Source organism: Ursus arctos, unplaced genomic scaffold (assembly GCF_023065955.2).
Source record: "Ursus arctos isolate Adak ecotype North America unplaced genomic scaffold, UrsArc2.0 scaffold_3, whole genome shotgun sequence".
NCBI lineage: Eukaryota > Metazoa > Chordata > Mammalia > Carnivora > Ursidae > Ursus > Ursus arctos.
In genome coordinates, this window is record NW_026622985.1 from 1,322,376 (window position 1) to 1,337,486 (window position 15,111).

The window sequence follows — 15,111 nt, forward strand, 5'->3', positions numbered from 1 at the left end:
TTAGTCCACTGGTGCCTCGCAGTTAACTCTAAAACAAATTTCAATACACGTGGGTACATTTTACAGGATCTGTAATTGTTACCGAGTACTTTGGTCAATATAAATGGAAAACCATCTCAACTACAAGTTTAAAGTCTTCATTCTGTCAAGAATTTGCAAAGTGAGCTTTATGTAAATTAACAGAAAGAAAAAGAGCTTCTAATTGCAGAAGCAATGACAGTAATTATCAGGATGCTTGGAAGGTTGGACACAGAAGAACTGAACATGTCTCATCAGCTTGTCCAAATCTCTCTTAGCCTAACACCACAGGGCAGCCCTCAGCCAGTCCTGCTAACACAGCCAACACACGGTGTACCTACAGAAAAGGAAAGAGTGTCCTGAGAACACCAAGGCGCACGGCTGACCTTCCGACAGACAACTGACTTCGAATCCACTATGATGGTAAGTTACACGCATATAGGCTTTGGGTCCTTTGGTCCCAAACCAAGACAGAGGGTTGCGCTGGAAGCCATCTGAAGAGATGATGAAGACAGAACGAAGGCTTCAAGGCTAGAATTTAAGGGAACACATCCTTAGATAAAGGGACAAGAGCTTCACCATGAAAAAATGAAGTACGTGTTTGTGCAACCCTAGCAATTTTTTTTTAATGGTAGTATTAATTTTGGGCTTGTGATATTAAGCTTTAAGATTTCTGAAGTAAAACAGCTCCAATGTCCTGGGAGTAGGCATAAAAAGCGATTTGGAGTTGAAGATCTTTGAGGTTCTCAAAGAGTCACCCTCCTGAGTATTGAGTGAGAAGCCTCAAGGGTGAGGAGGTGAGCCCCTGTCTGGACAGCCCATGTGAGAGCTACGAAGTACCATCCATCCCTCTGGGCGTCACACGTGTGGAAGCAAAGTGGGGAGGCACAAACGAGCTGAAGATAAGTAATTTGTTGCAGAATAGGTTAAGGACCCAGCCAGTAGCATCTATTAATATTGAAATTTCATATCCGAGGAAAGTGAACCCAAAAGGTAAAGTTCAGGTCAACAAACAAGGGAGCTAAGAACAGGGCTTGTCGTGATACCAAGAGATGTATTAAATCCACTTACACTAACAACGGGTTGTGTCCTCATAGGACTGTCCCAATGGGGGGAAGGAGCAGGCAGGTTAAGCCTACCTCAGGTCTACACGCCCAGAGGGGCCCAACAGTCAATAGGTTCTTCATGGACACCCAGAGATGCTTACGGAATACATGCGTGAATGAGCGAATGAATCCTCTAGTAACCAGCCGTCGCTGACGGTAACTCAGGAGGTGCCAACACAGGTCTTTAATCCAATGTAACTGTAAACTGGTCAGAAACAGAACTGTTGTACGATAACCAGACAACTGCCATCAGTAAGAAGAAACTTCCTAATGCACAAATTCACTTTAACACGTGGTGGAGAGACAAATCCCACTTCGCTTTTCTAGGAAGTTGTCATACGTTGGAATCTGACTGGCAGAGCCAGCACTGCTCTGAACTGGAACCAGGAGGTGCCAAACCGAGAAGACACGGGTGGGGAACTTCCGTACACAAACAAGAAAACTGAAGGGAAAAACTTGTCAACTGCCTTTTGGGTCAGATGTTCAGTAAGTCATACTAAGGCACTGGAGGGCTTTTAAAAAATACTATTTGCAGAGTCTGAATTAATCACTCTGGGGTAGGCATTGGCGTTTGAAAGCTCTTCAGAGCTTCCAACGGCCAGTGGGAGCTGAGAACCACTGAACTAAGGGTTGGCCAAGGGAAAAGGAGTTTCTGGTGCACGCTCATTTGCCCGACTTCCGTGTGCGTTCTACCTGCTTCCGTCCTAAGAGCTGATGCTGAGGCTCCCGCCTGCTGGATATTATCGTAGGCTCCAAGCAAGATGAACTCGGCGTGTGTACGTGTACTTTAACTGTGAAGACGGAGGCGCATGTAAGGTATCGTTTCTGCACGGTGCCCCACTGCACACCAGCATGCATGCTCTGGGCACTGTTCCTGTGACTTGGTTTCCCCACCTGGAGATTGCTTCTCAGACACTGGTAGGTTTGTGTCACATTTATCCTTGGTCCCTTGGAGGTAAGCTGCACAACTAGGATCATTTCCTGCTAATAGATCATGTGAGACTAAGTTTGAAAAAAGGACGCTGAAAAATATTTGAGGCTGTGTATCAGTGTGAGTGAGGGGAAAGGCTGAGCTGGGTCCTGGGATTCACGTTTGTACTTTACTCGCCTCAAGCTGAATGTCCGTGTTTCCTTCTGTAAAAAGTGGACAGAAATGAGTTTCACTTTCTCCCTCTTGACTAGTAAATATTATTTTACCTTGTGTTTCTCTCTTTTTTTTAGGATTTATTTATTTATGAGAGAGAGAGAGAGAGAGAGCACAAGCAGGGGGAGAGGCAGAGGGAGAGGGAGAAGCAGGCTCCCCGCTGAGCAGGGAGCCGGATGTGGGACGCGATCCCAGGACCCCGGGATCATGACCCGAGCCGAAGGCAGACACTTCACCGACTGAGCCACCCAGGCACCCCCTGTGTGTGTGTGTGTGATCCTTTGATATCAGGTATTCATTCTCCTTGCACAAATCAGGAAACTGAGGCGCTGAGCCTACACTGGCCTAAACTCCCACAGCTGCACAGAGCAGGGCAATGGTTGGTGGAAGCAGGGCTGTCTCTGCCGGACGACAGGGCCGACCACAGCACCAACCACGGCACCGCTGAAGTGACTCCTCTATGGCATGCCTGCTGGAGACAGAGGACACTAATAATAACAGTAACGGCCACTAACCCTATCCGGCGTGTATCATGGGGCAGCTTTCCTCACTGAACCCTCACAACTATCTCATGATTTCTGTACTTTAGAGAAAAGGAAATTGTGTTTTAGAAAGGTTAGGGGATGTGACCTTTTGGATTTTGCATGGCGGAGGGAAAACTGAGCAGCTCTGACGAAAGGTAAGCTCCCCTACGGGGTGGCTCCGTGTGCTCAGGGCTGAAGCTGTAAGTGAGGGTGGGGGCCTCCGGAAGCAGTGCTGAGCCGTGCGTAGGGGGTGGGCGCAGGACCCGAGGTGTGCCCGCACGAGACAGGCCCAGCAGCCTGACCGTCATTAGCTTCTGAGGGAAGCCTCCTCTGGGTCAGGGCTTCCCTTTAAGACACACGTCATTTTTTTCTCTTTTATTTGTTGAAATAAAAGCCAGAGATAAGAGAGCCAAGCGATAAGACTGCTGGCGCTAGGTCGCACCCTGGGCTGAGCCTGTGGGGAAGGGTTTCCCAGTGCTGCGGCCGCCCGGCTGTCTCCTCCGGGATCTGAGGCCAACCTGGGACGGCTCTCCACCTCGCTTTGTTTTCCCAGGGGACGCGCTCGACACTGGACACGGCGGAGCGTCTGGGTGCCCAGCAGAGATGCTTGGTGCGAGGCGCGGGGACGCATTTGATAGGGACCCCAGAGAGCTAGTTGTTTGGGGCGGATTCCTCTGTCGGGAAATCTGCCCTGCTTGTGGAGACAACTAGAATGTCCGAGATGTCACACGGAGAAGAGAAGGCACCTGCCAGAAGCTGGTAACAGGGAGCAGACGGCACGACCGGCCGCCCAGGGAACCAAACAAGACCCTTTCCTCAAAGCCGCGGTCGGCTCTGTAAGGCCACGTGGAACTGAAAAGTAAAACATTCGGTCCTCACAAGATGACTTCAGGGCTGACTGAGTCAAAAGTAAAGGAAAACACAAACTGCAGTTCTAAAATACAATTTTCTCCTATCTCTGTGACATCGATTCAGCCAAATCTTCCAGAAATGCTTCCCTTATCAGTATTACCTGTAGATACAGCTCCAGGCCAACCTGCATTCGCCCCTGATTTTCCTGTTTAGCTGGAAATAACTCTTTTTCCAAGGTCACAAGTTCACTCCCTCAGCATTTCCCAAGTGTATGCACCATGAACTGCAGTGAGCGTTCGAGGGTACAGACACGGTCTCAAGAGACCACGCCATCAACGCTGTGAGTCCGGGCACCGGGACAGTTATAAAAGACTAAGAAGACCAAGTCAGTGTCCTCAAGGAAATACTATCTTCTTGTTCATACTTGCAAGGCATTTCACCTGGAAAAGGGCAATTCCAAATTACTGGAGTCTTCGCTTGAGATAGGAGAGTAGACAAATGACTCAGGAAGAAGCCCCCTCCCCGTGTCTTCCAAAGTCTGCAAAGCAGTTTCCCAAGTCTGGACATCCCCCCAAAACTCTGTTTCTTTTGCTTTTCTTCAAGTTAGAGTCCATGAATTTGCATTACTACTGGTCTTGGTTTTGAATGGTCCAAAATGCTTCTACTGAATTCATCCGAGCCTTTCTAATACCCCAAAGACATCTGCCTCGTCTGCCAAAGAGCAGGGTCTGTCTAGAGCCTGTAGGACAAACACACATGAAAATATAACGCCAGAGCCATTACGACGGCCAAAAATACGGCTGCGGCACTGTGAATGACGTCTCTTCACCCGGCCTCCACACCAGATCCGAGACGATGGCGCAGATTCGCAGCCTTGGAGGGTCCAGCGCACGTGAAAGACGAAGTTCGTAGGGAATTGCTGGAATGTTCTGTAGCACATTCCTTTCCCTATTTCCTATGGGCTCTTAGTAGAAAACTAGGACCTAGACAGGGGCCTCCAACTTAAGGATTCTCTAAGCACTTGGCTTTGGCTGCCCAAAACCTAGATCTTTGGAAACGTCTTTATGACCAGACCTCCTGACACGACTGGCCAGCCTGCCCCCACACGATCACCTCGAGAGCCGGGGGCCCACGCCTACGAGGCGCTGTCGCCATGCTCAGGAAGAGCGCTGTGCAAACCTCCCAGACCTGGCACTGCAACGAGGCAACTGCCTCTCATGACCGGCCGCGAGCTCTCTCTCCTGAGAGGAAGGAGCTGGACGCCGCTTAGGCCAGTTCATTTTCTCCTCAGCAGTCAATGGAAACTCGTTGTAAGATTAATTTCCAAATGAATAAATGTTATCACCAGATGTCATTCTGTCCAGCAGCCCTTCTTGAAAACAAACTTTCCTTAGTAATGGGGAAAACGTCACTGCAATGAGCCTGTGCAGAGATCTGTACAGAAGTTGCACTCGTGTGTGTGTGTGTGTGTGTGTGTGTGTGTGTGTGATACACGCCTCCCACGGGCTGTATTGGTAGGTCTTGGTGGCTGCACTTCCTGTCCCACGTACGGTTTTGCCATCATCTGCAGTGTAACGGATGTTTCATGGAGCCAACTGCCCCATGTCCGTCGGCACCTCCACACTCCCCTGCTTCCTCAGCGACTCTCCGGGCTTCCAGGAACAGTGACACCAGCAGGAACACCCACGGCTGCCACCACGGGTAGACTGACGCCCACGAGAAGCCCTAAACCACACTGCCTGTGAACACTTAGAGAACTTGGTGCCTCGATAACAGACACAGATTTCTTCATGCCCCTAAATTAAGAAAACTCTCATATGTTAAAACAAAACAAACAAAAGCAAACAAAAACCCTACATACACAAAACCCCCAGTCTCTGGCAGAAAGTCTCCATCAGAATTGGAGTGGGTGTGAATGCAGTTCCCTCCTCAAAAAAAATCACTTCTTCACCATTGATTGTGCACAGGTATGGGTAGAAATTACTGTTTCCAGAATAGAAACTTGTGTAATATCATGAAAGGACAAGGAAAAGTCGGGACAGGTGCCTCACAATCAGGTGAGAAGTGCTCTGGTTTTGTTTATCATTAACTAGGACTCAGACCTGGAAAGAAGCAGTGGGAAGCGTGTATGGGTTCGGCCACCTGTGTGATTTGTTACTAACGGCCTGTTCCCAATTCTGGTTATAAGTTGGTCGGCCAGCGATTCCAAAACCAAGAGGAGTAAGTACGACAGACACAATCACCCACACAGAAGCCGTTCCACCGACAAAGCACAGAAACAGGGTTCCTATCATTTCAAACACGGAGCGTAGAACTCAAAGAGAAGATCAAATGTGTCGTAAGGCAGCGCTGTGGACAAAAGGGCACCACTGGCCTGATCCCCGCGTAAGTAGCTCACGCCGTGCGTTGGAAGGGTCCCCTTAGACCGTCTACTTCACCTTCTCTCCCTAGACTGTCAGTTGAGGACATCAAGGCACAGGCTACATGATTTGTCAAGGTCCCATTTAAGTTTGGAATCTTTTGATTAAAATGAAGAGGCCCATGTGAAAATGTTGGGCAAGTAGGAAGGGGAGGACGCGTTCCGGTAACCAACCGAGTAAACTCTGTCCATATGGGTTTCTGGGCTAGAACTCAACACTCTGGTCAATCGCATAACTGCTAGCAGCAGAAGCCTCCAAGCCCCTAGCGTGTCTAACCCAGTCTCGGAATGCACAGATCTCTAGCAACATCATCGGACACGCACGTGTTACCTGCAAGCCGCCGGAGCCGCCAGGCCAGCTGGCCCTGCCCAGTGGCTGACGCCAGGGCAGGCAGCTGTAATTAGCCCTGCGCAGAAATGACACCCATCTGCTCGTCACCGTGCCAGGTGACATCTGATAGCTCAGCAGGTTTGAACTGGGGAAAAAGGTACGTAGACGTGATTCCATGAAGATACTTCAAGGGGTACAAAACTCAAACGCTCTCTTCCAAACCGATTCTTCTATAGTAAGTATCGAAAAGGCAGTTCTGGGGATGAAAACCAGGACCCGCTTACTTGCCGCATTTACGGGGGTGGATAAAATTTCAGGGTGGGGGGCCGGGGGTCTCCTATGGCTTTGCAAGAGCGCTACACTATGGAGATGGGAGCACGATTTGTGGCGCACTGCACCGCGGGCTCCAAACGGGCTGCAGCTAAGCCTCCTGATGCAGATCTGGCTGCAGTAATTACGGCAACGCTCGGCCTGACGGGAGCCACCTAATCTCACCCTCTGGGGCATTTCCTGTCCTCCTCAAACACATCTGCAGGACTCAGCATCTAACTGAATTGCTGGGCCAAATCAAAGGGAAGCAAGGGGCGATTTACAAAATCTTCCCCACAATATTGTGTTACAGCCCGTTCTGCCCTCAGCACCTCGGAGTCAGGCACGACGGGAGAACAGAGGCGGCTTGGAGTTTAGGAAGGCTTCACGCTGGTACACACGGCTTTGCCACACCTCTACCGTGGGCGCTCACCGAATTAGGGCAGGGTCCTGCCACCAGCAAGCCGCTCTTCAGGGGGAGACGGGCCTTCTCTGAGGCAAGCTCTGCCGGCCGTGGTTCGAGTTCACGGACTGTGGCTCGCCACTGGTCAGGGCCAGAGTCTAAAACACAGTACGGGCTTCCTTGACTGGCAGCTTTGGCATTTTTTAAAAATTAAAAAAAAATTTATTTTTGAAAGATTTTATTTATTCATTTGAGAGAGAGAGAGAGCGCACAAGCAGGGGGAGCGAAAGGCAGAGGGAGAAGCAGACTCCCCACTGAGCAGGGAGCCCAATGCGGGGCTTGATCCCAGGACCCTGAGATCATGACCTGAGCAGAAGCCAGACGCTTCACCGTCTGAGCCACCCCAGGCGCCCCAGCTGGCATTTCCTGAATCACTCCACTCTCCTCCGCCCTGCTCTCCAGCAGGTGATGATCAGAGGTGTGTGTTAGAGGGAGCTGGAGAGGACGACAGCTGACCGTGGGCTCTTGCCAGGCGACCCTTCATGTCTTTACCCTGAACTGCTGCTAGCTTTTCAACCCACATACTTCTTTGCATGAGGAACCACGACCACCAGAATCTTGCAAGATGGCAGCTCTCATCACTTTGGACCCCATAACTATAGACAGGAGACTCATTATAATATTCTATTATCAGAGCTCTTTTTTCTAGATATTGCTGATCCCTTTAATTCGAAGGACCCACTTTGCAGAGTTGAGAGCTTTAAAGCTTGATCCTGTGGAAAGGACACTAATCTTTAACTTAGAAACTGGGGTTAAAATATTGGCTCTATTAGTTAGCAGCCTGGGGATCTCGGGCAACAGGGATGGAGCCCCTCTAGCCGTGCCGCTGAGACGGTCTAACGAGACCATCGTCAAAGGAGCAGTGTCCAGCACGACACCCCACATCCAGGAGATCACATGTCTGGTAAAAACAAAGTCCACAGAACAAAAAACTCATCTATAAAAGTATAGTTTGTCTTTTATAAAATACACAACTAGAGGTTAGGTCCTTGAAAACCAGAATGCATTTTCTGTCCTTCAGAGTTAAAATGAGATTTCTTCTACAAATAAGAGTTACTGCTTCGGGCAGATAAAGTTTTACCTTTTACTGGCCTCGTGCCTTTAGGCCAAGATGGTCGTCTTTAAAAGAAAGACAGAAAAAGATAAGCTCCACTCAGTATTTTAAAAATCCGAATGGCAGCGTATTACTCCCTCAACATACGCGGCTTGTCGTTCCTCGGTACTCCGGCCGTATGTCTGGGTTGAGGTTTGACTTTTTCAATTAGGGCTTAATGTGTGCACTTCTCAAAAATTTGGTGAATCTTTCTTCAAGTTGTAAGATTGGTGGTTTTAGTAAATCACGCATTTTCCACTCTGTTAGATGCTTCTATGTTATGTTTTATCTTCTATTTAATTGCTGTATCTGAATCCTACATCCTACGGCTATTTCCTGGGAAGCTGGAAAAAGGCAGTGAAGAAAGCGCTCCTTGAGGGGCAGCAGAGAGCACGGGCCTCGAGATGGGGTGGCTTGGCTGTGCGTCTCAGTCTGTCCCCTCACCCCTCTGCACTCCCGTGCAGCTTGCAGATCACCTGAAGTCTTCCCTTAAAAAACAGACATTCGTATCGAACTACAAACACACGTAGCCCCTGGTGCAGGACGAAGGCGAGCGTATCACCCAGGAAGAAGTCAGCCTGGGAAGCTGACCTTGCGTCTCCTCAAGCCCCTGAGCAGCTCGTGCTGACACGGGCAGACAAGACCGCCTAGCGAGCTGGAGGCGAGCGCGAGAGGCAAGTGCAGCAGGTGGGGTATTTCCCAGCACAGATGCACCGAGCACGGTCCCCACAGTCACCCACACGCCCTGGGAAGGGGCGGATCCGGCGTGAGGATTAGAGATGATAATGGAAGGCAGGTGTGGGCCCAATTTTGGCATCAGGGTTCCAACAATCTACCAGTAAAAAGACATTTTTAAAGACAACTGGAGAAATGCCAACGAGACTGGTTGTTAGATAACAAAAGATCGGTGGTTCAGTTTTTAGGTGTGATGATGACATTCGATTACACAAGAAAAATCCGTGTTTTCAGAGACGCACGGTGAAGTCCAGAGTGGTGAAATGACAAGATTTCTTAGCTGGGACATAATTAGGCTTTTAAATATTTCAGAAATCAAAGGATAGATGATGCAAGAAAAAATAAGGTTAATGATTTGGGGCCCTGGATGTGTATTATGACTTCTGTAAGTGAAATTTTTAAAAAAATTATTGAAAAATCCATTTGTGGCCCGTCTTCTTCCAGATCTCTTCTGGAAAACCACTGCGGATGCGCACAAGAGAGGCCAGTGTACACACGGTCACTGCAGCTCCAGAGCACAGGCCAGCAGCAGTGGCCGGCCACACCGAGGTCGAGGAACGCCACACCGGTGAGGCCGTCTCGTCCCTGCGGCAATCGGGAAAGCTCTCAGGCACGATGAAGTTCAGTTAAAAGACAAAAAAGGCAAAATGATACCCATTTCTATACAAATATGAACAAAACCTACACTACATTTGTACACGTCTGTATGTAAAGCACAGAGGACAAATTCTGGAAGGACACCTCCAAGCCCCTGATGGAGTCGGCAGGATCTGAGGGCGGCTGAAAGCATGGTTCTCGCTGTTCACCCTCTAACTTTCCAACTTCCTGCCGCCAGTGCACTTTTCCCCAAGAGCAGGTGTTTTCGTGTCGTGTTATTAAAACACAGCCAAGTGAATAAATAAATGGAGGCAGGAAAAAAAAATGGAGGGAGTGGAAGAGGAAGGAAAGCGGAGGAGTGGAGGACAGCTAGGCACGCTGGCGAACAGCAGGGCTCGATGATGACGTCTTCACAGGCAAAGGTACGGGGTGAGACACACAACATTTTAGTTAATTGGCAAAGGCCTTTCATTCCAAAAACAATGTCAGCATGAAAGAAATGGGGTTCCTAATGCAGCCAGGTCCCCATTAGCAGGATGAAGGCGGCTTTCATCAGGGCTGACGGGACAGGAAGGCCGCCCCTGGTAATCACAGGGAAGTCAGATGACCGTGAAGGCCACGTGCCCCAGGCGCACCCCTGTAATTTGTAGTGTAATGAACTATTACCTTAGCAAAATCATGTGTCAGGCATTTAATTTGCGAGTGCAGATGCCTGCTGGTTGACTTGAAAATGACTCTGAAATTACGCCTGTGTAATCCCGACAACCAGCAGTGTGACCAGGGCTGCTCAGGGAGAGCGGCACCTGGGACACTGTAGGCTGTGGGGCGACGTGCCCATGCACCTGAGCCCTGACTCACGACGGAGTCCTGGGACAGTTCCTGCATCTGTGGCTTCAGAGACTCGGTCTCAAGCTCCGTCACGGGGGTCCTTTGTGCCAAAGGGGGCCTCGCCTGATTGGATCCCATCTTCAGAGTAGGGGCAGGGGGCTTGGAGTGCAGAGCCTGGGAAAGGTTTTCTTCTTCTTGGAGGTGACCACCCCGTCCTCAGGCTTTGCGGGGCTGCCTAGCCAGGTGAGAGAGGAAGGGGCAGGTGCCAGGGATGCGGAAGAGAAGAGCTTTGTACTCTCCTACATCACATCGAGGTTTGAGGACGGAAGGAGATCGCTATTTCCATTTACCACCTTCCCCTGATGTACCTTTTCCTCTTTCTGATTACGTGATTAAGAAGAGAACCACGACTCTCAGCTTCTTTCTTCCGTGGCCTGCCACACAGGGAGGGAGGAGCTGAGAGGGAGGGGAGGCCGTGCACACCACGTACTGGAATGTTCTCCGCTCACCTGCACAAGTTCCTGTAAGCTATGAGTCATGCGCAGCCTTCCTGCCTCCTGAGGACAGCCTGGCCGGGCCGGGTCTCCACCGGGAGAGGGTGTCCACGTGCTAGCAAACCCAATGGGAAAGCTGCTAATTCATCACAACATCACAAAAGCATGTGAGAAAATGCCACTATCCTATTTCTCCTTCAAAGTCTGATCTTGTTCTGAATTCTCCTAGTAAAAGTCACCGGTGTTTTTTTTTCCCCCGTCGGTACTAATAAAACACATTTTGCCATACCTTTTAAATGCTTTATATGCTTCTGGGGCAAGGCACTTTTTGTTAAAGCCATGGCTCTTCCTATGCTGGTCGCACAGAATCAGACTCCCAGCACAGGCGTCTCTGAGATCTACCCGCCAACAATCGCAGTCAGTAGGCACCAGGCAGAGCCTAAGAATATGCATTTTTAGTAAGTGCCCTCGCTGGTGCTGACGCGAAGAAATGCTGGGTTTAAAGGGATTGTGAGTGCATGTTCAGAGCCCAGATTTATAAACAAACAATTGAGAAATGTCTTGAAAAGAATATAGAATAGTGTTAACAAGAATTGTGCTGGGTACAAAACAGCAGCTTTGCTGACTTAGAGTTCTCGCGGGCACAGCGGCGGAGCGTTTGTGGTCAGATGTGAATAGCACTCTCACGGCGGTGGGGGAAATATTTTTCCTTGTTTCAAGTGGGCAGTGGAAGTAGTGAAAGCCTAAGTAAACTCTGACCATTAGATAATGGGCCATTATAACTCTGGACGACTTCCTGAATGCCTCAAAAAAAAATGGGTCTCTCGTTTCCTGCCTGAAGAAAAGAGAAATATTAGGATAGTCTCGCATACAAAGAACGCAAGCCTGCAACAGGAGGTGGAGAGAGAGAGGGGCAGGGAGAGACTGATTCATGCCTTAGAAGGGGAAACAAAAAGAAAACAAAAAATTCTGTTCTCTCATGGGCCGTCAAAGCCCCACATCCCACACGTCCCTCCCGCTCGGCCTGCCAGCTGCCCTGGCGTCCACAGCTGCGGGGCTGCCCTCGTCCTCCGCCTGCCAGGCAGGAGCGGGAGCTCTGGCCGCCTTGCCTCTCCTGGGGGGCTCGCCCCGGGACCTCGAGCAGCGGGGTGGGCGGGCAAAAGGAAGGGGAGAGAGATGAAAGCGCGAAAGGACAAAGTCACCATGCACCTCCGATGAAACCAGCAAGCTGCGATAGACGGTTTGATTCCGAGAGGCTGCCAGGAAAGAGCTGGCTCGCAGAAAAGCCCACAGCTTCATTTTTTCCCATACTCCAGTGATAGTCTTTCCAGCGCTCTCTTCTCCTCCGAGGGAGCAAAATAATCTCACTTTTTTTGGATTGCCACAGGTTTTTTTTTTTTTTTTTTTTTTTTTTTTTTTTTTTTTTGTAAATCTTACAAACTGTCATTATGGTTTTAAGGCATTAAGAGTGTTCTGGGTGGGGGTGCCTGGGTGGCTCAGTTGTTATGCGTCTGCCTTCGGCTCAGGGTGTGATCCCAGAGTCCTGGGATTGAGCCCCTCATCGGGCTCCCTGCTCAGCGGGAAGCCTGCTTCTTCCTCTCCCACTCCCCATGCTTGTGTTTCCTCTCTGGCTCGCTGTGTCTGCCAAATAAATAAAGAAAATCTTAAAAAAAAAAAAACTGTGTTCTGGGTGGGGCGCCTGGGTGCTCAGCTGGTGAAGCGTCTGCCTTTGGCTCAGGTCATGATCCTGGCGTCCGGGGATCGAATCCCAAGTCAGGCTCCCTGCTCAGCCGGGGGTTTGCCTCTCCTTCTGTCCCTCCCCCTGCTTATGTTCTGTCTCAAATAAACTAATAAAATCTTAAAAAAAAAAAAAAAAGAGTGCTCTATGTTGGAAGCCCCTGGAGTCTGTACTGACCAGCTGTGTGAACCTGGGCAAACTACTCTCTGAGATTCACTTCCCTCAACTGTAAAAGGGGGGATCATGCAGGGAAATTGTGACACAGTATAGAAATGGCAGAATTCGTAACAACTACTTAGCGCAGGGCCTGGCACATGGTAAGCATTTGACAAACAGCAGCTATCACAGTACTATTAATAGCGGTTTTAACCTATGGACGAGAACACAGAAGTTATTAGTGGAAGAGGGTCTCCTGCTTCGGTAATGCTCCAACACAAATCACGAGTATTGTCAAATCAGGGCAGCACGTTTACCAGACGAGACACGAAGCTAAATACACATGAGCTTGCCTTCTGCATCCCCACTGTCTCTTGGGGCCATGATGAACCCCTATTTCCTTATTTTTGGACTAAAAAGTTATTTGACAGAATTAAAACATACGATGTATAAAGAACCCAGTATCGAGCCGGTAGACAGAAACACACCTTGCATGTCAGTTCTCTGCTCTGCCTGGTGCTCAGCACATCTTATTAGGAGATTTTCATACCACTGACTTTATGATATGGCTAAAACTAAATTTCTAAATGTTCAGGGATTCTTGTCCAGTTACCTCCGATGTAATTTTTCTGAAAGTAGGAGAAATGTTACTTTTGAGGCACCAACTACGTACTGTATTCTTCTGTTCCTTTAGAGATAAGAATCACCACCACTTTATAGAGAATAAAATGGGCTAAGATGGAGAGAAGTCTAGGGGCCCAGGAGCATAGGGCAGACCTGGGATTTCAAGCCAGTGCCCCTCTGACCCCGGAGCCCAGGTGTTTTCCACTCCATCATACAGAAACCCATGGAAAACACAGATGCAGTCAGCAGACCTCAGGAATATGGAATGACTTGGGTTTTTGTAATATTGAAAGGATTTGCAAGAATGTGGTGGAAAGAGAGCAAGGACACGTCAGCTCTCTCATATCTCGGGCACAATACAATTCATAATGTGGCCTTCAGCGTTTTTTTCAATCTGGCATGTGTCTATTACACGATGAAATATAAAATACCTGTGAAGATGTTTCTATTCAAGGCAGGCTGACCGTGGTCCACTTTGGAAGACTTCTGCTGTCCCGACTTTCTGTTGCTAAACGATCATTTGAGGGTCTAGAGAAATGGAACAGGCAAGGAAATACCTTTCTTGGATCTGAGCATGCCCTTCAGTCGATCGTTCCAAAGAAAGCCGAATGCCGTATTTTATTGAGTTCCCCGCAACATGTCTGATTGCTAAAGATTTTGGACAGGCTGTACTCCTCTGGAATTCAGACAAGTGACTGAGCTGGGGGAGCCAGGAAGGAATGCAGCAGGCGGGCATCGGGCTGGACTGAGAGCCTCAGGACATCTCATTGCTCCTGTCTGAGGCCAGAACACCAGCCCATCAAATTCCTCCTCCTAGTAACTGCCCTCCAAATACTAAAGACAACTATTCTATTCTCCCTCACAAAAACACCCTCCCCACCTTTATCTGTTGTTGTGACTTTTTCCAAGTCCTTCCCCACCTCCTAGCCCGTGATGGTTTGCAAACACCCCTCCCAAGTGCAGCTTTGGAAATGAGCACTTTTTTTTTTTTTTAAATTTTTTATTATGTTATGTTAGTTTTTGATGTAGTGTTCCATGATTCAGGAAATGAGCACTTCTGATCTACATAAGGTTGTCCGGCTTCTTGTCTCTTGCTTATCCCTTACTGTAACTTGACCCAAAGGTGTGATGGATAATACTCTTGTGATCATGCAAATGGCAAAGGTGAAGGGATTTTGCATGATGTCATTAAGGTCCCAAATCAAAAGGGAGATACCCTGGGTGGGCCTGACTCAATCAGGCGCCGTTCCTGGCAGGAACTACTTCGGCCGAGCAGAAGCAGACAGCTCTACTGTGAACAGGCTATGGAGACGGGCAGCCTCCATGAGCACAGGCCTGAGTCCTACCACCTCAAGGAACTGGTTCTGCCAACAACCTGGATGAACCTGGAGAACTGAACTCCAGATGAGAACCCAAGAACTCCACGGAGTCCCCAAGAACACAGCACAGAACAATGTGATGAGCGTGTGTTGTGTTGTTTAAGCCATGACATTTGTGGTCATTTGTTCCAACATCATAGTCCGGGCTTTTATTTTTTATTTTTTAATAATAATTTTTTATTATGTTATGTTAGTCACCATACAGTATATCCTTAGTTTTTGTTGTAGTGTTCCATGATTCGTTATTTGCATAGTTTGGGCTTTTATTTCACCAATGATTTTCCCTGCTTGCATTTGTTAC

The 15,111-nt window shown here is 48.8% G+C and overlaps 1 protein-coding gene and 1 long non-coding RNA gene across 6 annotated transcripts in view; one reads left to right on the top strand and one right to left on the bottom strand.

Moving 5' to 3' along the window:
• The window catches only part of EGFR (epidermal growth factor receptor), a 204,364-nt gene that overhangs the window by 118,017 nt on the left and 71,236 nt on the right, over nt 1-15,111 (bottom strand). The window lies entirely within an intron of this gene.
• LOC125281102 (uncharacterized) lies at nt 6,510-12,592 on the top strand. Of its 2 annotated transcripts, none has more exons than XR_008956367.1 (2): nt 6,510-6,629; nt 8,724-12,592. It is a non-coding gene; the product is annotated as an uncharacterized LOC125281102 (long non-coding RNA). The 2 variants fall into 2 exon arrangements; XR_008956366.1 differs by having other exon boundaries at nt 9,439-12,592.